We start from the raw sequence: 26,297 nt of genomic DNA on the forward strand, positions 1-26,297 counted from the left end.
CTCTGTGCTTGCTTCTGGTGGCTTACAACTCAACTGTTTGGGTTTGGGAACGCATGTAAGAATTAAAGATTTTAAAATTAAAAAATAATAATAATAATAAAAAATCAAACAAGAGATAATTTCCAAAGATATCCAAATTTTAAAAATGCCGTGATTCAAATAGTATATGTGCATGAGAGCAAATAAAAGGAATAGTTGAGATTATATTGAAAAGCAATTGACTCTAATTTCTTTTGTTCCCCAAACCCACTTCCCACAGTCACTTTCTTCAAATGTCCCTCCTTAGAGTGTTTCTGGTACTTACATTCACAGCACTATTTCTAGATTTATCAAATATTTGAATAATATACATTGATTTCTTGATATTTAAAAAATGAGAATTTAATTTATCCAGCCCATCTCCACTTCTTTTCAAAGTTTAACACATACAATTATGCTGAGTTCTAATTTTAAATAACGTCTGGCCCTTTACATTTCAGCAGTACCTTTCAAGTTTTCCCTTTGAAAAATACCTTTTATTTTTAAAATTGTGCAATTCACAGTTTCCTTCTTATATTTTGTATATCCTAAAAGGGCACATTAACAAATGTATAATCTGATTGTGTTCCAGTGTTCCTTCTGCAAGTTTACACATTAAAGTTTTCCTAAAAACAAGAGAAATCTTGCTCCCAAAGTGTAACGGTTAAAATATATTCAATAGTTCATATACATTTACTTTTTTATAAATGAAAAATGTTGACCTATATAAATTAATATACTTATAAACCATCTGAAAAAATTTGGTAGTTTCTTGGGACAAAGAGGGCAACATAAAAAAAGAAAAACTTCTGACTTGATTAAATAAAGCTAATTTATCCCTTGGTTTGCTATAGTTTTGCTTTATAGATCACAAATTTTAAATCATACTTTAAATTTAACATAGATGTAGAATTTCACTAGCAAGAACTGCTGCAAATATTTTTAGAAGTAAAAATAGACATTTCTAATTCAATAACATTTTAGATAATTTTTGTCAGAAATAGGTAGTTAGATAGTTCAAGCTATTTTTTTTTGTTTCCTCCCTTTTCTTTAAAGTAACAGAGTATAAAATAACATCTGCAATGACCTTTGGAAATTTGAAATGACTTTGGATACCTTTATGACCATAGGATTAGGGTTTGATAGAATTTTGCATTTATAATTAAATATCTAACATTGACATTCAGAATTCACAGAAGACAACTTAGATTCACATAGAAAAAGTATCTTCATATGCAACTAAATTATTTAAGAAAATAGAATATTTTATATTCAGAAAATAGAATGCACATATATCTTCAACTAAGAAATTTAATGTAAACAATAAAAGTAATTTTTGATTGACAAAGATGTGTGGGCATGGGCACATTGTAAATATCTATACACAAAATCAGTGAAAATGAGGTTTGTTCTTGCTTGTGAATAAATTTACACTTCTATAAATACTCAAGAATACACTAACCCAAATTTTCCCAATTCTTTTAATTTTTAATTCTTTAACTATTCTATGATAAGTATTTGATGCTCAACATAATGAATGTCTCTAAAGACAATTATTCAAATAAGTCCCCCCAAAAGAGTAGAGGCACATTTTTTAATTTAATAAAGGCAATACAAAATCATTAGGTAGATAGCACATTTTATATTCAAATAAATAAACCAGATTGACCTATTTACCATAAGGCAGTCACTATGATTGTTCAAATGGCATCAATAGTCTAATTCATTCTGGAACATTCTGTACATTCTAGTTTACTATAGCCCTTTAAAATCTATCAGAATGGGTTCCAAATCTTATCCAGATCCTTTATCATTTCAAACAAAGGTGTCAATAAATGGTCATCCCATGGCAGTTAGAATGTTATTCCAATAATGATATTTAAACCATTTATGTTAGTTTTAATATTTTTAAGTTTTTGTGGCTTACTGTACATAATTGAGGGAAGAAGTCACAAATTAAATATTAAACAATGTTCAATCATCAAATCACTAGCAAGTAAATTACAATTCTTGGCAAACTGTAAAAATAGCATTCTATAAGGAGATCCTAACATACTTCTTTTAGATTTTCCTTACAATGCTTAAAACTAGGACTGACAGACAACTTAGGCCGTAAAAAACAAAACCAAAGGAACTTATTCATGGAATCAATTGGGCACTTACTATGATTTATTGATAGAAAATGAATCAAATTGGCAATTTTATGCATTTAGCTTTAGAAATAAAATCTATATTTTTGAGAAAATATTATTCTTCAATTGCATTTCTCTAAAGCAAGTAAGGTGGTTATCTCAGTTCTTTGCTCCTTACCAAATATCTTTTCCTCTATATTAACTCTGAAAATATAATTCCTAAAAAACAAGTAGAAGAAAAAGGGAAAATGATATTGCATTATACTTTTTCCTAGGTAAATGTATAGAAAATATAAGGACACATCATAGAAACAGTACTTACTGAGGTTTGTAGTGTAGAAGTATATATGTAAAGCATATAAAATGTTTTACTTGGGATAAGATTTTATAAACATTAGGTAGATAGAACATAAGAAGATTCTGTAGAATATCGTCCTTAGTCTGGATTTTAATAGGTTTTCCGTATATAAACAAATGAAATGTGTAAATAATTTCTAGTATCAAGAATAAAGTATAAGAGAATGTTCCACATAATACTTATATTTAATATCACTATAAAAATATTAAAATATAGGGTCATTGGCAGATTACATGAAACAACATTCACAAATGATTTAGTACAAGGCCTGATAGCTTAAGCATATAGATGGTGCTTGGCGAAGATTCTTACCATTGTTAGTTATTTCTCCAACAAAATATGTGTAAAGGAATTACTAAGGCATTAGGTTTAATAAATTTTAATGTATGCAAAATAAATTAGAAAGAAAATATTAACACATTTAATTATGCATAATAAATTATCATGAAGTCCACAGAGTTTTAAATAAAATTAATAATTTATAGCAAAGTTTCATACTTGCAAATATTTTATGTAAAGCTTAAAATCATCTCAGCAAGTTAAAAGTTTTGGCATACTTACTAATGATCAGGGGTGTTAGACTACTGCTACATGTCCTACTAAAAATTAGCTCAATAAAGCATACATGAGTCCTCTTTTTATTAGCTTAAAATCATGTATTTGCCTGAACAAAATCACTTAATATTTTTTACATTAAGTTGTGAATGAGTCATATAACAATAACTTGTCAGAGAAATAAAGTTATAAATCAACGCACAGGAAATGATCACAGAAAAAGAAATCTCCAAGTTACTTTTATTTTTAAAACAGTTCTTTTATAATTGTTATATCTTCTTCTTGGATTGTTCCTTTGATCATTATGTAGTGGCCTTCTTTGTCTCTTTTCACAGCCTTTGTTTTAAAGTCTATTTTATCGGATATGAGTATTGCCACTCCTGCTTTCTTTTGGTCTCTATTCGCGTGGTATATCTTTTTCCAGCCCTTCACTTTCAGTCTGTATGTGTCCCTGGTTTTGAGGTGGGTCTCTTGTAAGCAGCATATAGAGGGGTCTTGTTAATTCCAGAAAAATAAACGACCCAATCAAAAAATGGGCCAAAGAACTAAATAGACATTTCTCCAAAGAAGACATACGGATGGCTAACAAACACATGAAAAGATGCTCAACATCACTCATTATTAGAGAAATGCAAATCAAAACCACAATGAGGTACCACTTCACACCAGTCAGAATGGCTGCGATCCAAAAATCTGCAAGCAATAAATGCTGGAGAGGGTGTGGAGAAAAGGGAACCCTCCTACACTGTTGGTGGGAATGCAAACTAGTACAGCCACTATGGAGAACAGTGTGGAGATTCCTTAAAAAATTGCAAATAGAACTACCTTATGACCCAGCAATCCCACTTCTGGGCATACACACCGAGGAAACCAGAATGGAAAGAGACACATGTACCCCAATGTTCATCGCAGCACTGTTTATAATAGCCAGGACATGGAAACAACCTAGATGTCCATCAGCAGATGAATGGATAAGAAAGCTGTGGTACATATACACAATGGAGTATTACTCAGCCGTTAAAAAGAATTCATTTGAATCAGTTCTGATGAGATGGATGAAACTGGAGCCGATTATACAGAGTGAAGTAAGCCAGAAAGAAAAACACCAATACAGTATACTAACACATATATATGGAATTTAGGAAGATGGCAATGACGACCCTGTATGCAAGACAGGGAAAGAGACACAGATGTGTATAACGGACTTTTGGACTCAGAGGGAGAGGGAGAGGGCGGGATGATTTGGGAGAATGACATTCTAACATGTATACTATCATGTGAATTGAATCGCCAGTCCATGTCTGACGCAGGATGCAGCATGCTTGGGGCTGGTGCATGGGGATGACCCAGAAAGATGTTATAGGGAGGGAGGTGGAAGGGGGGTTCATGTTTGGGAATGCATGTAAGAATTAAAGATTTTAAAATTTAAAAAATAAAAAACTAAAATTAAAAAAAAAACCATCAAAAAAAAAAGACACAGAAAAAAAAAAAACAGTTCTTAAAGTTGCATTGTAAATCTTTTTTTTTTTAGTTTTTTATTTTTTAAATTTTAATATCTTTAATTCTTACATGCGTTCCCAAACATGAACCCCCCTAAATAATACAACTTTATATTGCTAATGCAAACATGTTACACAAGGTTAAAATGGATCAAAATGAGTGTAGCTATACATGCACGAGTTACAGTAAAATTAAGCCTCACAGGATAAAGCTGGATTTCAGTGATTGTGTAGACTGTAATATAAAGTAATAATTTTTTTTTGAAAAATCCATATTCTCTTTCAACTCATCTAATTTGCCTAGTGAAATAATAAAAGGCACAATAAAATTAAAACATTTTCCAGGAAACACATTTCATTCAAATATAAATTTAAGTGATTAATCACTATTCTCAGTAAATATGATATTCCCAGAAGTATGTGTTGTCAAAATAATTTATCCTGTGGCAAGGATAGTAGTGAAGTGTTGATGGTCCTTGATATATGAAGTCATCTTCCACTTAGCTTGTATGTAGTTTGGAATGAAATTCCATTTAAAAGTATAACCTTAGATATTCTCAGCTTTTTACAGAAGCAAGAATAAAGGATTTTACATTATATTAATACATTTCCCAAACTCATCATATCTATTGTTTTTATCTTTAGATTGAAGGCCTTATGTCACTTGTTAGCACTTAAATCTAGTTCTGTCTTACGTGTCCAGCCACTAATAGGTTAGATGCACCGCCAGTCAACACACAAACACTTGCTGACCTTCTCCGTTACTTGCCCTGACTATGCTTTTATTTATAGGAATACTTAAACTCACATGGCTTTTGCAAATGATCCTTCTTGGTAAGTTGTAACTATTACATGCTTGGAAATACAGGTGAGGTGACAGTTATTTAGCAATTAAGGAGCATCTTTCATTAGCAAATTATTAGATTATGAAAGCAGAGTCATAAATAGGAAACATATTTAAAGAAAATCTAATGTTATTCACAAAAAATTTGGGAGGTCCAGTCACTGTCCAGAATCCTAAAATCAGTCTCTGCAGAGTTGGTGAGGACTGGAACCCAGCGTTTTTGCTCCAAAGACAGTGCTTACTGTTTCCACTACACTGTGTTCAGAGATTGCCAGAAAATGACTCCCAGGTAACTGGTAAAGAATTGTGGTTTTACAGAATTCAGATTGGGTCCCAGAAACCAAATGAGATATTCTGGTTTTCACTGTCTACTCTCCAAAATGATTGAGAATGTATAATTAAATTTATAATGATACAGAAATGTACCAACATGGTTAAGGAAACCTGTATTTAGTAAAAGAGTAGGCTTGCCCTTATTACTGCTATTCAGGGACCAGAAAGGATGTTGGGAACATGTTTCACACTTTATAAATATTTGTTGCATAAACAAATAAGTGAAATTTAAAAATTAATGAGCTCACAGAATAGTCTCCAATTTTGGTTCCGTTCTAGTATTGGATGCACTTGGGAATTTGTAATAATTAAATTTTTGTGGCACACCATTATTTTGAATGATGTCAATAATATCTGGTAAATTCTTTAAAAAATTATTCTCCTCCACCAAATTCAATAAAAATTAAAATGAAAGATATATATCCCCCATCATTAGTGATTTTAGTAGACATTTCATACTTTATTTTTGTCAAAAATAACTCAAACACTATCTTATTTTCTTTCTTTTAACAATACTGATTATTCTGAAATTTTAAGGAAAACTTATTGACTAGTAAAATAAAATGGGAAATAAAAAGTATATTCGGTCATCAGTGTAAAATTTACTGATATCAATTTTAGATGCAAATGTTTTAACATTTTGTTTGCTTGTTTGTTGGTGTATGTACCTGGTGTTCACTCAAAGTATGAAATGGATCCCCACACACTGGCCTGACCTGACATTTTGTGACAACCAAATGAAATCATCTCCTGGACTTTTACAAAAACAGTTTACTGAGCCCCAAGGGACAATTCATTTCTGGCTGCCTCTACTGCACAGCTTCAAAAGAAAGACTCTGAGATGGTAAAAGGTCTAGCACAGGTCATACAGGATGGAGAGAGTTAGGAAGTATACACAGAAGAGTGAGTGGAATCAAAGAAAGAAAGAAACACATCTCACAGAAATTGCCTGAGGGAAGTAACTCATTCACAGGAAACCTTTTATCCTACTTCACCATTCAGTGCTACAAGGACGTATACATGCACATATGTGTTTGTGAGCTAAAGCAAACCAAAATCAAAGCTTGAGCCAAATAGTGTGTAAGGTAAATTTATAAGAGTGTGAACACATTCATTTGTTCATTCCAAAGCTATTCATAAAGGATTTACAATTATCAGGCTCTTTTTGCTAAGTGCTAGAGATATAATCATGGTATTGACCTTTCCCAGAGAGCTTACAGACAAATAGAGTAAATCAACTACTCAGACCAGGGAGTGTTAAGTCCAGTCAAAGAGGAATGCAAAGGATGCTGGAAGAGTCAACTTATTCAGAGTTGAAGAACAACGAGCAACATATGACAAGGAGATGCTCAAACCCAATCTTAAAGAAGTGACCATTTGGTGGTATGAATTCAAATGTTGCTGGGAACAGCATATTGGAAAGGCATTGATGTGAGAAACAGGATGATACCTCTGAGAACTGCAAATACTCAGTACTGTATGTCTGGAACAAATAACATAGATGTATCTAAATAGTTATGGACTATAAATGTATTGTGGCTCAGATGGTTAAGAATCTGCCTGAATTGCAGGAGACCTGGGTGTGATCCCTGAGTTTGGAAGATCCCCTGAGAAGAAAATGGCAATCCACTCCAGTATTCTTGCCTGGTGAGTTGCATGGAAAAATGACCAAGTGACTAACACTTTCTCTTTTCACCATATATGGAGGAAGCTAGAGGTAAGCAGGACTCAAATGAAAATGACCTTGTTTACTAATATGAGAAGTTTTAGTAATTTTAGTAAGCAGTGGGGCATCATTCAAAGATTGCAAACCAGTAATTTACAATGATTCCAAAAGAGTTTCTCAAAAAAAAAAAAAAACAAACTGAAGGAGACCCAAACAAGAGGCAGGGAGAAATGTTGTCTTCTTGATTCAAAGAATTGCTCCATAGCATTCAGCTCATTTTTATGATGCAGGTATGATTTGCTTTCTTAAAAAGTAATCATCCATCACATTACCTTTTTCAATTTGCTTTTTATTGGATTTTTAGTTTTGCTTATACTTAATATGCAAATTATACTTGGTTTTATATATTTCCAGCTGGATCCCCTTCAATGCCTCATATCACACACTCACCTCTAAGTTAAAGATCAATTGTACCTGAAAACTTTATGTATATTAAGAAGATAGAATATATTTTCTATCAATAGACTAATTCAATTCAATCTAGCACCATGATTATAAGTATCCAGAAATCAAAGGATACATGTTAGGAAGGTTTGAATAAGAAAGAGAAGTCATTCCATGAGTAGCTTATCTCCCGCCACCAAAATAAACTATATTAAAAGCTGATTCTCCTCAAATACTTGGGATTTTCTATTGGATCCTTATTCTTAGAATGCTAGGAGGTGTACCAAGAAACTACTATACCCTAGGAGAGTGACACACATAATAACATATTCCTACTTCAAATAGGCCCAGTTGAATCTCAGAATGAGATATTTATGATATATGTGGGTTATATATGTGTGTATACATATACATTTTAAACATAAATCTTCTATATAAATGTTTATCTAATAAAGAGATAAGCTATGACTTCAAAAATAACTAAAATTTGGGGGCAAGATTTTTTTAAAAAAGAGAAACCACTCAGGCACTAATAGATGTCGCTAACTAGGACAGGATTTGTTGGCTACTATGTAAAGCAAAATGCTTCCTCTTTTCCATAGCATATATAGAAAAATTTAATATTGACACCCTAGAGTAAACACACGTGTCTGCTTCTGGCCAGAGGTGACAGATCAGGATTTCTGGTATCTTAGTTTCCAAGTGACCCGAGTGCTGGGACATTAACTCATATATTTAATGCACCCATTTCAACCTACTAATGTATCTTAGTGTTTTGGTTTGGCAGCTCTACCTTTAAGAGACTCAAGGGCTGAGAAAGGAGACCGTACCAGAAATCTTCGGACTTTAGGAAAAGGATAGATGTGTTGTATACAATGCTTGGCCCATCTAACTCAAAGTTGATAAAGCTTCATGTGCCTCCAGCAGATGAGTCAAGCACTGAGATGGCAATAATTTTTCCATCCACATGCCAACTGCTTGATTAATAATGGCTAATTGGAGAATTTCACTTTGATAATCTAAGGCTTTGTCTAGGCACAGTCAGATATAATATTGGATTGATTAATGACATCAACCATGGGTGAAGTAGAAGAGAGCAGCACTATTAGCTTACCCAGAACATAAAGTTGATTGTACAACATATATTCTGCAACCCTTTCTTTGAAATAATTTTATGAATTGAAGCACAGGCTTTATATACTAGATTTGTTGTATGATTTGGGTTACAAATAATTTAGGTGACAAACCTACATGTATCTCTTTCTATTCATCAGGTAATCTCTAGCTGATTTTACCTCCATTTATCTTTGCCTTTAAAGTAAAAGTTGATAAGTAACCTCACAACAGACACAAAAGAACATAGCCTTGGTGCTAGAGGAAGCTGGATGTGTACACTTTTCCTGTGAGCTCTGCACAAGAGCTTCTGCAACACAAAAGAAATCCCAAGACTATTGTTAATGAACCCTTGGTCCTATGCTCGTTGACTCAGAGAGATGGACAGCAATACCTTGAAAATCACTCATCACTGTGGCTTAGGAGAAGCAAATCAAATTATCCATGATGAAATAATGTCCAAGAATTAATAGGAATAATGCAGGTTAATCATATTTTTCTCTTTTAAAATTCACATATACAACCTTCTTTCAAGTATTTACTTAATGCTTAGCCCAGGCCCCTTTCAAGTAAAGAAAGGGAATAATATTCCATTTGTTCAAAAACATGAAAATCAGCCCTTTTATCTTTAAAAAAAAATAACTTTGCTTCTAACATGCTTGATAACTGGAACACATCAATTGACAGACTAGAATAACATGCCTCTAGAGATTTATCACTTTTAATGCTGAATTAACTGCTAAAGCATTACTATAAAAAGCCAGATGAAATAATAGAAAAGCTAGATACACCAATAGGAAAATGGGGAAAGGAATGAACAGCCTGTTCACTGTCCAAGAAATACAAACAGTCCACCTTGCTAGTCATCAAAGAAACACGTATCAAAATGAAACATTGAAAATTTTTAAAATAAAATGAATTGGAATTCAGGGAAGCAGGTACTTTCCCATAGGGGTATAATCTTTCCTAGAGGCTAATAATACAAAGTGTTAATGCAAAATACTTTTAAGGGTCCTATTTCAATCTAGCAGTTTCTTTACTGAAAATGTACCTTAAGAACACTTTCTCCAAAAGCCTTGCTTATAATTTTCTTAATTCTCTCTATTAAAGAAACTTAATTTTGAAGCAGGTTATAGAGTTTGAGAACATCACAGTGTAAACTATTCAGCACTTTCCTCACGTGAGCACTCAGGCTGCAAAGGCTGCATGGAGAATAGGGAAATGAGTGCTTGGAAAGGATAGAAACAATAAAAGCAGCAGAAGCATCAAGGATCGAGTGAAAGTGTCCTGGACTTCCAGCTCACACTCCTGCTGAGGACCAGGTCTGGGGCTATCATTTCACTCCCTTCTGTGCCTCTAATTAGTTGTGGTGGTCCATCACCGGAAGATCTAATTTGCATGTATTACTGCACAGAGTTGTCCTCAGTGACAGAGCTCAGTCTATACCACCTCTAAACAAGAAACATCAGTAATATACTTCCCCTCACACCAACTGAATTAGCTTTCTTACTGAAATAGTTAATAAGAAATAAAATGCAAAGAGCCAACTCATTGGAAAAGACCCTGATGCTGGGAAAGATTGAGGGCAGGAGGAAAAGGGAGTGACAGAGGATAAGATGGTTGGATGGCACCACAAATTGATGGATATGAGTTTGAGCAAACTCCAGGGAATAGCAAAGGACAGGGAAGCCTGGTGTGCTGCAGTCCATGGGTCGCAGATATTTGGACACGACTGAGCAACTGAACAACAACAAAGCTATAATTTGTTTGGAAGAGTGATAACTTCAAGAACATCCAGTTCAACAACTGTGAGTGAGAAAGAAGACCAAAGAGGTAAACTGGCTTGACTATCGTTACACAACTCATTGTTAATAACATGGGCAGGGTTTCAACTTGAGTGTTTAGGGAAATTCTTAGTCAAATCCCACCGCAAGAAACAACAGTCCCCTAACCTTCACCATAAGTTAATGCTTTGCCCCTTTCTCATGGCTTGTGAGACTATAAACAGTAAATTGTGACTTCTGTCCCTTATACTTACAAAAGTCATCTGGAGATATGTATGCACATTGAGCAGAAAGCTGAAGAACACATATTACATCAAATGGAATATGTAAAGCCACAGAATTCTCATGAGGATCTCTCTCTCCAGGAGTTATACTCATTTAATGTTGTCATCAGAAAATAAGGAAAGATTTATCCCACCCATTGAACCTGTTATCAACCAGATAATCTAGTATGCCTGGATGTCAGTACTGTTCAGCATTTCTGTTTTGAGGAGAAACCAACAGGATCAGAAACACACATACATCCCATGAAGCTGTGACCTCAACACGACATCAAAGACTGAATATTGGGCAAATTTTTCTGTTACAGTTGTGCCCCACACTCCCCTATACGCACCTCTCCAAAAGAGAATCTACAGCTGTTAAGAAATACAGAAGAGGATTTAGAAATGGAGGTGAGAACGACGAGAGTGTCTCGCTAATAAAGAATTGAAACTAGGATAAACAATGAATATAGCTTAGCACTGCCTTAGATAACAAAATAAACAATATAGAATAATAATTTGACTAGAATCTGTCTTTGTGTCCCCAAACTTACAATTCAGCATTTTTAAAAAGGTGTTTAAACTAGGCCTCCTGCCCTGGATATTTACGACTTGTTTGAACCAATAGCTTTAGAAGAATAATTAAAAACAAAGTTAATTCAGATGAAGCTTGGATCCCACTTGGAAGGCTTTTCTGAATTTTGAGGGGTTCACTCTGGTATTTTCATGTCATGTTTAACCTTAGAATCATCACAGCTGCTCATCAAGTCTCTGGGATTTCTTTTCCTTCTTGCTATGCAGAGACATGCTCATATGAACCCTTGAATGCTCAAGGAGGCTAAGGAAAGCAAGGGCTGCGAGTCAGGTAGCTTTCATACAATAAAATGATGATATTTACTAAACAGATAACTGTGGTTTCTCCTTTATAAAGTACTGATCACTCTTAATGCCATGATGATATGAACACGTCACTGGGTGGCAAGGCATCATATTTTTTTAAAACATGTAAAAGTGTTACTTACTCAGTCGTGTCTGTTTGCAACCCCATGAACTATAGCCCACCAGACTCCCTTGTCCATGGGATTTTCCAGGCAAGAACAGTGGAGTGGGTAGCCATTCCCTTCTCCAGGGGATCTTCCTGGCCCAGGGATCAAACCTGGGTCTCTCACATCACAGGCAGATTCTTTACTGTCTGAGTCACCGGGGAAGCTTCAAAAGATATAAGATGGGTCTCAAATGCAGTCAGTAAATATAATCACAGCTATGGGATTCTTGCTTTTTTAGAGCAAGACAATAGTTGCTTTGGAACTTAGAGTAAGAAAAAAATCTATTATTATTCTGTGATATTTGATTTAATCTACCTGGTCCAATGACTAAGTCTAAAGTTTATACTGGGCGAAGTATTATTTATCCAGAAGAAAAGAAGGTAATAAAATGTTAGTGGTGTATCTCTTCCATGGGGTGTACATGTATCTGTGTGTGTGTGTTTTTTTAATATACTGAATATTACTTATCAAATATTGGTCATATTAAAATCTTGGCATCTTTGTAGCAAGACTGCAATACCTAAGATACATGAATCCATTAAGACAGTAATAAACCACACACTAAAATGCCTCTTAAAGTTCTGCAAGTGATATTAAAAGGTATAATTTGATATATAGAAAGCATACTTTTAAAATCAAAGAATTCATCATAAAGTATTTATTTTAGGTGTTATTTTCTTGGTAGCCTGTAACACAAGGATGTTTACTTCTAAAATAAATGTCTTCCCTAACTTCTGACTGAAGGGTAAAAGTAAAGCCCATTTACCTAATTTTGGAGAGGTTCAGAATTCAGTGGCTTTTTAAAATTTTCTTTTCAGAAAAAAATAATTCTGCAGGTGACAGAGGGAGAAACATATAAAGAAGAAAAACCTATTGTTCAATAAATGGTTTAATAATCCTTAACCTGAAGATTACTAACCTTCAGACTAAAATCCTGGATGGCTGAAATTCATAAAATCAAATCAAATGAATTTGGCAAATATGTATTGACCTCCTACTGTGTGCCAGGTAATGGGGTAGGATCTAGTCTAAAAGAAGCTGGTCACAGTTTCAGAAAGACCATTTAACTACTAGAGGTTAAATGGAAATAAACAGAGGTCTGGAAATAAAGAGACTTCTTCATGTATCTGAGCTTAACTTGAGTCTTTCCCTGATGTTAATGTTTTTATGTTAGAAGAAAAAAAAGACTACATGGATTTAAAAAATATGTTTAGAATATGTTTGCCAGAACTCAGAAAACCACTAAAATAGTTGGCACCAAAATTATGCAGTAATTATATTGTTACTATTTACTAAGACTTATGACTTTTGTGTGTGCCAAATACTGATCTAAATACTCTTTATGATTCATCTCATTTAGTCACATTAACCTCTTCAGTAAGGTACTATTAAACATAGTATTACACTTAAAACAATATGCAGCACAGAGATTTTTCAATCAGTAATGAATGGATAAATTATCCCCATATATAAAGGAGGAGGCTGATTTAGTGGTTTCTCTTGGTCAAAGTCATTCAGTTTGTAGGAGTTCAAGCTTTAGTTTAGTGTGGTAAACACCTTGTTAGAAACAAACACATATTCACGTGGGAGTAGTGAGAAAGACTCCCTAACCTTAGACTCGGGAGGAGAAGGTCACAAAGAAGATGAAAGTTCATATTACTTCTTCCCAAATCAGGGAATCTGTGCATTTATTACACTGTGTTCTGATGATCTACTGGTATGTCATCTTCCCTAATTAAACTGTCAGTCTCCTGAAGTCTTTAATGTGTCTTAATCCAGCTTTATTTCTCTAATGCCTTAGGGTGTATCTTGTACAGTGTAGGTAACAGAGAAGATTTTGCTGACTGAATAAACAAAGAGATTGCCTTTGATTAAGCAATAGGGCAAATCTGCACTGAATGGTGGCCCAACTTTGGGGATATTTTCTAATACTTCTCTAATATTCATTCAGTGTGAATATTAGAATGAATGAATATTGAATGAATATTATGACTTACAACATCATTGTGTTTTACCTTGTATGTGTAAGGTCATGAGACATATTAATCTTTCTTAAAAATTCATCTTTCATATTATATATGATTACCTAGGAAGATGGTCACGAAAGAAAAGATATTTGTCACATATATGGCTTTTTTATGACTGAATAGCAAGACTCCATTGCTATTCATCAGCAAATAAAATTTATCCATATATCCACAGTGAGTTGTTTGCTGAATACAGCAAGACTGATTTTAGCTTGTTTTGGCAGGTGAAAATGAACACCATGCTTTGTTTGTTCCAATGCTTGGTAATAGGCAAAGCAACAAAGGAACCAAATAGAAAGAGTCCATGAATTTCTTAGGAGTCAGAGGTTAAGAACTGGTTCATACTGCCCATAAAATATAACACAGAGAAGCATAGTATGAGACTGGCAGGTGTTATTATTGTATCAACTTATAATATTTAGAAGTAATAGTCTTTTTCACAAGTGGGTTCAGCTGTGATTGTTATCTTGTGTAATCAAAGATTACACAGACATCATTTTAAGTAACTACATGTTAAGTAATTTATACTTAACAACATTAAATGAAAGTGTCACCTGAAGTTTTTCCTTGATCTTTGCTGAAAATACATCCCAGGCGTGTAGTCATCTTGAATTCTTTATCTCACAATAATGGAACAGTTTCCTTGCGACTCAATCAAGGCCATTGTTTCTAGGAATCCCTAAAGGACCATATCCTTAATGGACTGCCCTCTTTTCATTACTCTATTTTAATTTGCTAAAGGAGAGCTCTTAAGAAATTTGGCTACACTTATCTACAGTATAGCATTTTGTGGGAATGACCATCTCTTCAGGGCTTGGTGATAAAGATGAGCACAGTATAATCTAGTTCATAGAAAACACTAGGTTTCTAAGGCGACAGAAGACATTAAGTAATACAGCTGGCAGTTTATAGACTTGTGCACAACTCTAGTTTCAGTTTTTTAATATATTTTGTAAAACACAGTGCCTCTAAGTCAGTATCATACCTCATCTTTTTGCTTTTTTGTGTATGTGTGTGTGTGTATCTTGTTTTTATAAAAATCTTAACAGCTTTCTAAAAGAACCAAAGTGAAATGTGTTTGATTAAAAAAAAAATCCAAAGAGATATGTACTACTTTTTCTTTACCGTAAAATAGCAAAGAGCTTATTGGCTCTCTACTTCCTGGGTATCTTTAAAATAAACTTAAAAATTCTACCCCCACAACATTCCCTGAAGATATATAAATCAAGACTCAGGACAGAAGAAGACAAACCTAGAGATGGCCTATACGAAAGTCAGCTTGTACTCTAAAAAATATTAAGGTCATGAAACCATAACATTTTAAAAAGGCTGACACTTTCTTTCAAAAGAGTGCTGGGAATGGAGAGACAGCTCTAAAGGATGTTTTTAGGATAACTGTCAAAATGTGAGGATGGTCAGCAGGTTGAACAAGAGTATTATATCAGTTAGTATTAAAATTTCCTGATTTGATCATCAAAATGTAGTTGTATAAAAGAATGCCTTTAGGTTAGGAAAAACACAATGAAATACGTAGGATAAAAAGTGAATGTGTCTGCAACTTACTGTCAGGTTATTGAGACAATTAGCTCAAATAATTTAGAGAGAAAGTGTGCTTGAGAGAGTATACAGAATAAGCATAAAATGATTAAACAAATGAGGCAAAATGTTGACAACGGGTGAATCTAAGTAAATAGTATGCATCTTTGTGATATTCTTAAAAACTTCTTGTAAAATGAAAATTTTATTAAAAAATGATAGACAAATTTATAGTAGTAAAATTTAAATGAGTGCTACCCCACAATCACAATAATTTATATATTACTTTGTTTCTGCATGGTCATGAACCATTAATAAAGCTTCCAAAAAGTCTAATTTATTTGACATTATCATTGGAACTAACCTAAGACTACAGATGTCCTTAGCCCCATTTTAAAGACAGAGAAACAGAACTACTTCAACCCTTCAGTATGAAAGCCTTTGATTTATAGTCCTTTTTGAAGTAACGACACCACAAACTGTGCAAATTGCCCTCATTTAGGTCATGAAGGCAAGCCTGTGGTTTGTCCTATGCTCACTAACCAGCTGTCAAGCTGGAAGAATTTGGGTGGTTGCAGATCAGTAAGCAGCTCTATAATTTAGAATCAATCTTCTAAGCTGTCTTGTCTCTGTTTTCATAGCATGTTATCGGTTTTCATCCCAAAGCTGTGCTAGCTCTTCTTGGCATGATCGATTGTGCAGGTGCACAGTTTTAGCAAAGAAACAATAGGAAACTCTACTGGCTTATGCTGCATTATAAACAAAAAAATGAAAAAAAAAATCAATGTGAGACAAGTAGGATAGAGAAAGTCATTAGGGAAATAAATTTCATTTTCATGCTTTCAAGAAGTACATCAAAGAGTACATATTTTACTTGAAAAGCTATAGGTGTTCTTTGGGGAGAGAAAGCAAAAAAGAAGGGAGGGTCTAAGAATGCATATTTCCAAAATTCATATCTCATGGCAATATAAGACTTGTCTTCTGAATTGAGAAAACTTTTCTTTATTTAAAATTACTTGATATATCTTGGATTCTTTGTGTATGAAGGCAGATGGAAGAGAATAAAGTTCTCCATGTTAGCACTTTTGTAAAAATATTACTATATTCTATTAAGTAGTAGTCTAGTATTAGTCTCTAAAGTTGAATGCAGTTTGGTGGCTATACAGGTAATCCACTGAGTGTCAGGTAGAAAAAAATATATATCCAGATAGATAGATAGATAGATAGATATGGAATAGTTTGTTTTTACATAACATATTAATATAATAGTAATGGACTATGAGTTACATATTAATGTAATAGCAGGCAATATTTTATTTACTTACATAAATTTATATATGTGCATGTGTTGAGAATACTTGGTCAATAAACAAATGGAATGATCATAATGTATTTTGGAGACCACAGTTTTAGCATTCTTAAGTAGTGTTTGCTATTAAAGTGAAATAAAGGACACTAAAATTTAACACTAAATATATAAGTCTAAGGGTTACACAAATGAAAAATTAATAAATAGAAACTTCAATTAAATAGAGTTAGGAGACCTGAATCTGAAGTTCCTCTACTCTATAACAGTAGCAGAGCCCAACAGGAAGAAGAAAGACATTTCTTTATTCCTGGCAAGGACTCAGTCAATCCAGAACCCTGGACTCTTTGTTTACTGTGGCCCTCACAACTTCCCTTTCATCCCTATAAAAACTTCTCCTTCCCTTGCCATTTCAGAGGGGGTGTGGTGGGGGTGGCTTGCTTGTGTCTCACCAAGGTTATAGACCCCAAACTGCAATTCTATGTCGATTTCAGATAAACATGTCTTTGATGGAGAATATCCAGTAGTCAATTCAACACTGTGGTGACCAATATAGCAACCAGAAAGGACTGCCAACTGTTCCAGCATTGGTGAGCAAACAGGTGTTGTACCCACAGTTGAGCCCCTTATCCTTACTGCTTTTCTTGTTAATTCTGGACTTTGAAGGTACGTCTTCTCACTGATTCAAATTTCCACCCTCTTTGCATGTGAAGCTGTCTAGGTTTTGTTTGGGGGGGAGGTCTAAGCTTTTATATTTCTGGTTAAGGCCTTGTTCTCTGTGCAAGTATTAATTTGACACTTTGGTCTGATTTTCAGATATGTCTGATTCAGTTGAAGATGATTAAAAATATCTTCAGCCCATTTCTATAAAAACAGGGACTGCTTCACTGAAACTATGTCCACTTTTCAGCCTTCAGTATATTACTTTGGAATAGGGTATTCCCTGGACACTAGCTATAAAGCCGTCAGTCTGGCTTTTCTCAGTTCTTAGAATTGGCTGGTATAGCTTACAAGCTGTTTAAACTGAATTGTTTCAGCTGTTTGAATATTGTTCTTTAACTCTAGAAAAAAAAATTCTAAGAAACAGGATCACAGTTATCTAAACTTTGTGAGAGCACCCCACAACAGGGATGCTGGCTGATTTTATGTTTAAAACCTATGGTCCTTCTTCATGTGCATTTCTAATTAAATGGGCCACCCTGACCAAACACAATTTAGAATATCAATGACCATGATAAGGAACTTTTGAAATCCCCAACTCAATGCTCTTAAAATCAAATTGGACAAAAACAGCTCAAAAATTTCCAGAATTGAGTGGAATATGTATGTCAATATGTATTTTGAGCCTCTTCAGGAGTCTAAAATGACCTCTTTGTCAAATAAGATTTTACGGAACTGAAATGAAGTGAAGTGAAAGTCGCTTAGCCGTGTCCGACTTTTTGTGACAACATGGACTATACAGTTCATGGAATTCTCTGGGCCAGAATACTGTAGTGGGTAGCCTTTCCCTTTTCCAGGGGACCTTCCTAACCTGGGGACAGAACCCAGGTCTCCTGCATTGCAAGCGGATTCTTCATCAGCTGAACCACAACTTAGGTCAGTTAAGTTCAGTCGCTCAGTCGTGTCTGATTCTTTGTGAACCCATGGACTGCAGCATGCCAGGCCTCCTTGTCCATAGCCAACTCCCAGAGCCTACTCAAACTCATGGGCATTGAGTCAGTGATGTCATCCAACCATCTCATACTCTGTCGCCCCCTTCTCTTCCAGCCTTCAATTTTTCCCAACATCAGGGTCTTTTCAAATGAGTCAGCTCTTCACATCAGGTGACCTAAGTATTGGAGTTTCAGCTTCAATATCAGTCCTTCCAATGAATATTCAGGACTGATTTCCTTTAGGATGGACTCCTTGAGGTCGAAGGGATTCTCAAGAGTCTTCTCCAATACCACAGCTCAATAGCATCAATTCTTTGGCTCTCAGCTTTCTTCATAGTCCAACTCTCACATCCATACATCACTACTGGAAAAGCCATAGCCTTGACTAGACAGATACTTGTTGGAGAAGTAATGTCTCTGCTTTTTAATAGGCTGTCTATGTTGGTCATGATTTTCCTTCCAAGGAGTAAACATCTTTTAATTTCATGGCTGCAATCACCATCTGCAGTGATTTTGGAGCCCAAGAAAATAAACTCTGCCACTGTTTCCACTGTTTCCCCATTTGCCATGAAGCAATGGGACCAGATGCCATGATGTTAGTTTTCTGAATGTTGAGTTTTAAGCCTACTTTTTCACTCTCTTTGTCTTTCACCAAGATGCTCTTTAGTTCTTCACTTTCTGCCATAAGGATGGTGTCATCTGCATATCTGAGGTTACTGATATTTCCCCGACAATCTTGATTCCAGCCTGTGCTTCATCCAGCCCAGCGTTTCTCATGATGTATTCTGCATATGAGTTAAATAAGCAAGGTGACAATATACAGCCTTGACATGTTCCCTTTCCTATTTGGAAGCAGTCTCTCTTTCGATGTACAGTTTTCAATATTGCTTCTCGACCTGCATACAGATTTCTTAAGAGGCAGGTCAGGTGGTCTGATATTTCCATCTCTTTAAGAATTTTCCACAGTTTATTGTGATCCAAACAATCACAGGCTTTAGCATAGTCAATAAAGCAGAAATAGATGTTTTTCTGGAATTTTCTTACTTTTTTGATGATCCAGCAGATGTTGGCAATTTGATCTCTGGTTCCTCTGTCTTTTCTAAATCCATCTTGAACATCTGGTAGTTCACGGTTCACATATTGTTGAAGCCTGGCTTGAAGAATTTTGAGCATTTCCTTTTTTTTTTAAGTGTCACAATCTGGGTTTATTACAACCTAGATGTCTATCAGCAGATGAATGGATAAGAAGGCTGTGATACATATACACAATGGAGTATTACTCAGCCATTAAAAAGAATACATTTGAATCAGTTCTAATGAGGTGGATAAAATTGGAGCTTATTATACAGAGTGAAGTAAGCCAGAAAGAAAAACACCAATATAGTATACTAATGCATATATATATGGAATTTAGAAAGATGGTAACGATAACCCTGTAAGTGAGCATTTCTTTACTAGCATTTGAGATAAGTGCAATTGTGCAGTAGTATGAACATTCTTTGGCATTGCCTTTTTTCGGGGTTAGAATGAAAACTGACCTTTTCCAGTCCTATGGCCACTGCTGAGTTTTCCAAATTTGCTGGCATATTGAGTGCAGCACTTTCACAGCATCATCTTTCAGGATTTGAAATAGCTCAACTGGAATTCCATCACCTGCACTAGCATTGTTCATAGTGACACTTCATAAGGCCCACTTGACTTTGCATTCCAGGATGTCTGGCTTTAGGTGAGTGATCACATCATCGTGATTATCTGGGTCATGAAGATATTTTTGTATAGTTCTGTGTATTCTGGACACCTCTTCTTAAAATATTTTTCTTCTGTTAGGTCCATACCATTTCTGTCCTTTATTGAGCCCATCTTTGCATGAAATATTCCCTTGGTAGCTCTAATTTTCTTGAAGAGATCTCTAGTCTTTCCCATTCTATTGTTTTCCTCTATTTCTTTGCCCTGATCACTGAAGAAGACTTTCTGAAATCTCCTTGCTATTCTTTGGAATTCTGCATTCAAATGGGTTTATCTTTCCTTTTTTCCTTTGCTTTTTGCTTCTCTTCTTTTCAAAGTTATTTGTAAGGCCTCCTCAGACAGCCATTTTGCTTTTTTTGCATTTCTTTTTCTTGGGGATGATCTTAATCCCTGTCTCCTATACAATGTCATGAACCTCAGTCCATAGCTCATCAGGTCTATCAGACCTAGTCCCTTAAATCTATTTTTCACGGCCACTGTATAATCATAAGGGATTTGATTTACATCATACCTTAATGGTCTAGTGGTTTTCCTTACTTTCTTCAATTTAAGCCTGAATTTGGCAATAAGGAGTTCATGTCCTGAGCCACAGTTTGCTCCCAGTCTTGTTTTTGCTGTCTTTCCATCTTTGGCTGCAAAGAACATGATCAATCTGATTTCAGGGTTGACTATCTGGTGATGTCCATGTGTAGAGTCTTCCCTTGTGTTGTTGGAAGAGGGTGTTTGCTATGACCAGTGTATTCTCTTGGCAAAACTCTGAACCACAAGCTCTAAGCTCTGAGAAAAAAGCTGAGCCACAAATGAAGCCCAAATGACTAAAGGAAGATAAAATGGCTCCCAAAGCCTCAGGTTCATCTTCCTCAGTTTCTTTTTCCTTTGTCTCAGGCTTGTCCTCTGGCACCGTCTTCTCTCTCTCCCTCTGCTTCTTGTGGCCAGACTCCACCTCTGGCTCCATCTTCCTACCTTCCTTCTACATTTCCTCTATACTTTCAACTTCCCAATGCAAATTCTGTCACCAAACCTCCCCTGTTCTCTCAACACTCCCCTTTCCTTTGAAATTACCAGAATTTGTCTCTTTAAAATTAAGCCTTCTTAGGATCTAGAAGCTAAAATCCTAATTTCTTATTTTCTCTGAACTAATGGTGGCTTAGACAGTAGAGAATCTGCCAGCAATGCAGGAGACCTGGATTTGATCCCTGGGTTAGGAAATCTCCTGGAGGAGGGCATGTAAAACACTCGAGTACTCTTGCCTGGAGAATCTCCAAGGACAGAGATGCCTAGTGGACTATTGTTCACGGGGTCACAAAGAGTCGAACATGACTGAGTGACTAAGCACAGTATACAAAGCCAAACTTCCAGCCATTGTCAAAGATTTTCCCAAAGTAACAAGATCCGTATAATTTGCTGAGGAATTTAATATATTAATTCATTATCAAACTTATTTCTCTGACATACATCATCTAGTTCAGATGCTTGTGGGTAAAGGCCAGGCCTAGCATTGAATGAATATGATTAATTGAGAAAATCCTGGAAGATATCTTGAATTACAACTGTTGAGATAAACTCGCTAACTCTTATAGAAGCAGTTTTAAGTAATTATTAGGTGACTACACTGAGCAATTCCTAGGGTTTAATTAAAGCCCTTTGATTGGAACAAAATTCAGGCATGCACACAAAAAATCTCATGAATCTGCTCATGACTATTACAAGCAATTTAATATTATTTTGAAATAAAATTCTGAGCTTCCTTTAGAGGTAGATCACACCAGGGTAGCTTTTAACTCTATGTTCATTAATGAGCTGAACTGAGATCTTCCCTTCAGGCAAAAAGGCCTAGAATGGAATGGGAAACCATGTCCACTCCAGATTTAGTTGATCTGGTAGGACAGCTTTTTTATACTCTAGATGAGCTACCCTCAAGGAAGAACACCAAAATTCTTAAATGTCAACTCTAACAAACAAAAACTCTTAAAAAAAAAAATCCTCCAGTTTCTGCTATTATTACAAACAGAACTTTGGAAATGTGACTACAACACATTCTCTACATGCAGATCTTCAAGTTGTGAACTTTCGAAGGTGTAAATATGAATTTGCATGTTCAATCATATGGTAGTTCACAAGTTTGGTGTACACTGTCACATGTGTGGATCCTCTGCAAGTGGTTGTACATTTGTGTACTTCACAGTATAGTAATCTATAGAGTGCATAGGACGGTATCTTTGTTTCAAGTCCAGGATGTCTGGAAGCAAGTGTAAAAGCAGTGATGATATAGCCAACTGCATTAGTTAGGTAACTGAGCTAACTTTTTTGGACTAATGAACAAACTGAACTTACAAACATGTTCTTGGAATCAAGCTTGTTCATGTGTAGGAGACTTACTGTATTACAAATGTAAGCACTTTAGGTGCCTTCAGCCCTCTAACCAGCCTTTCCAATGTCCTCCCAATTCTTAATGTCAGGTCCCTGATGAACTACAGGGATCCTTCCTAACCCTTCCTCTTAATCAGTTTAAAGAAGCATTTCATGAGACTTCCCTAGTGGTCCAGTACTTAAGAATTCTCCTTGCAATGCAGCTTACTTGAGTTGGATCCTTGGTTGGGAAACTAAGATCCCATGTACTGCAGTGTAACTACCAACTACTGAGCCCCAAGTGCCACTACTAGAGAGTCCATACACCTCAGTGGAAGGTCCCGCATGACACAGCAAAGGTTCCGTGTGTCCTGACTAAGACCTGACACAACCAAATACATAAATACTGTGAATTCCAAATTGTGGATGAATCTCTGCTAGTCCTAACTGACACAATTGCCACACTCCGGATACTCAACTCCACTACTATAAAATAGCCCCTGCCTCAGAGTACTAAAGTAGTTAAAATAGTGGGGATCTCTAATGAACCTCAAAAGGTGTCCATCTTTGAACCTATTCCCTTTTGTTTAGGCCCTTTGAGAGACACACACTCTTTTCTCCGTAGTTTCTCTGCACCATACATGCATTAGGCAGACCTTTGTAGAAAAGTATCATGCCAGAATTTCCCCAAAGAATGGGAAATAATTCTAAAATTTGACAATATTCATCAAAGTAACCACCCAGATGAATTAAATAATACTCTGACAACTTTTACTTGTTCCATCTCTGACAGTACTAGAGATGATTCTTAAAATACTGATTATTTGCCCCTATTTAATCACTTTCCACCTTTGTTATGAGTAAAATCTCCAAATGATGTGGGCAGAATTCACAGCATACTTCCCATCAAGATTCATATGGACCTGTTAAAACCTCTTCCCATAATTAATTAATATCCTGTAAGCAAGGAAGCCCTTCAAGGCATTAAGCCCATAGTAGAAGTTTACAAGACTTATGGCCTCATACTCCTTTGTACCATCACCTGTAACACTCACATTAAAAGTGAGAAAAACCTCACACTGAGAGTGAAGGTTTCTCTAGGACCTCTGAGCAAGTTTAAAAAAAAAAAAAACACAACATTGTTATCTCTTGACATCTTGCTGTTGCTAAACCTCATACTTAGCTACTACTACTACTATCTATTTCCACCAAAAGTAAATACTGTAATTGATTTATGCAGTGCATTCCTTGATATTTCATTTGATGAAGCTAGTCAACATTTTTGCATCCCCTTGGAAAGAAAAACAAATCACTTGGACAGTAGGCTGCAGGGTTTTACTGAGAATCCTTCTCAGTTCATTTCAGTTCAATTCAATCACTCAGTTGTGTTCAACTATTTGCAACCCCATTGATGGCAGCACACCAGGCCCCGCTGTCCATCACCAACTCCCAGAGGTGACTCAAACTCACATGCATTGAGTTGGTGATGCCATGCAACCATCTCATCCTCTGTCATCCCCTTCTCCTCCTGCCTTCAGGCTTTCCCAGCATCAGGGTCTTTTCCAATGAGTCAGCTCTTTGCATCAGGTGGCCAAAGTATTGGAGTTTCAGCTTCAACATCAGTCCTTCCAATTAATATTCAGGGTTGATTTCCTTTAGGATGGACTGGTTAGATCTCCTTGAAGTCCAAGGGACTCTCAAGAGACTTCTCCAATACCACAGTTCAAAAGCATCAGTTCTTTGGCTCTCAGCTTTCTTTACAGTCCAACTCTTACATCCATACATGACCGCTGGAAAAACCATAGCCTTAACTAGATGTACCTTTGTTGGCAAAATAAGGTCTCTGCTTTTGAATATGCTATCTAGGTTCGTCATAACTTTCCTTCCAAGGAGTAAGCGTCTTTTAATTTAATGGTTGCAGTCACCTTATACAGTGATTTTGGAGCCCCCCAAAATAAAGCCAGCCACTTTTCCCACTGTTTCTCCATCTATTTTCCATGAAGTGAGAGACCAGATGCCATGATCTTAGTTTTCTGAATGTTGAGTTTTAAGCCTACTTTTTCACTCTCTTTGACTTTCCCCAAGAGGCTCTTTAGTTGTTCACTTTCTGCCATAGGGTGGTGTCATCTGCATATCTGAGGTTATTGATATTTCTCCCGGCAATCTTGATTCCGGCTGTGCTTCATCCAGCCCAGTGTTTCTCATGATATATTCTGCATATGAGTTAAATAAGCAGGGTGACAATATACAGTGTTGACATACTCCTTTCCCAACTTGAAACCAGTCTGTTGTTCCATGTCCAGTTCTAACTGTTCCTTCCTGATCTATATATATATTTCTTACACAGTTTGTTGTGATCCACACAGTCAAAGTCTTTGGCATAGTCAATAAGCAGAAGTTGATTTTTCTGGAACTCTCTTGCTTTTTTCATGATCCAGCAGATGTTGGCAATTTGATCTCTGGCTCCTCTGCCTTTCCTAAATCCAGCTTGAATATCTGAAAGTTCATAGTTCACGTTCTGTGAAGTCTGGCTTGGAGAATTTTGATCATTACTTTACAGCGTGAGATGAGTGCAACTGTGCTGTAGTTTGAGCATTCTTTGGCATTGTGTTTCTTTGGGATTGGAATGAAAACTGACCTTTTCCAGTTCTGTGGCCACTGCTGAGTTTTCCAAATTTGCTGACATATTTAGTGCAGCACGTTCACATTATCTTTATAATTTCCTACAAATTTCCTTCTAATTTCTTACAAATCCTGCAGGCTTATTGGAGGATATAAAGTTCCTTAGAGGTTCTACTTTATTACAATATGTGAGTGATTTGCCTCTTTGATCTCTTTCTCAAACCTCCTCACAGAAGACAGAATTCGCTTGCCAAAACTTTTAGCCTTAAACAGACATAATATTCCCAAAGAAAAACTGCAGTCTGCCCAATCCCAGATTTGGTATTTGTGGTGCCTGATATCAAAACAAGGGTTACATCTGGATCCACATAGGCTTCATTGTGTTGTATGTTTTCCCAAACCCAAAACTAAACACCAGTCATGATGTTTTCTCAGGTTAGTTGGTTACAGCCAGAACTGAATTCCAATTTCTCTTTTATAGCAAAACCTCTGCATATTTTACAAAATAATAACCAGCCCAATAATATGGGAAGCACCAAATGACATAGCCAAGGAGGCCTTAAAGCAAACTGTGAAGAATCCACATTCCCCTGGGCATCTTAATTATTAGATTCCCATTTTCTTGTTTGTATATGAAAAGGAAGGGAATGCTCTTTGGGTACTACCAAAATCCTGGGGAGCAGCATCAACCCAAAGGGTATGCTAGCCAGCAAATGGACCCTGTGGCCTGAGGATACCCTCCCTGTGTTAAAGTCATTACATACATTGCTTTTTTGGTTAAAGTCACAGAGAAAACCATTATGTGATCTTTTTTAATCGCTTATGTGCCACACAAGGTAGACGCCCTCCTGAATTCTCATCTCATTCAATATTTCTCAGCCAGCCATCTCACCTCCTAGTTTGTCTTTTTGTTAACTGTTCATGTAATTCTTCTAAATTGTAGTGACCTTAACGCTGCTACTCTTCTCCCTCCATTACCAACAAAAGCCCTCAGGACTGTTTAA

The 26,297-nt window shown here is 35.7% G+C and overlaps 1 protein-coding gene across 4 annotated transcripts in view; it reads right to left on the reverse strand.

Moving 5' to 3' along the window:
- NAALADL2 (N-acetylated alpha-linked acidic dipeptidase like 2) overlaps window positions 1-26,297 on the reverse strand; it is a 1,648,032-nt gene that overhangs the window by 548,301 nt on the left and 1,073,434 nt on the right. The gene's annotated exons all lie outside the window — the stretch shown is intronic.

Source organism: Ovis canadensis, chromosome 1 (assembly GCF_042477335.2).
Source record: "Ovis canadensis isolate MfBH-ARS-UI-01 breed Bighorn chromosome 1, ARS-UI_OviCan_v2, whole genome shotgun sequence".
NCBI lineage: Eukaryota > Metazoa > Chordata > Mammalia > Artiodactyla > Bovidae > Ovis > Ovis canadensis.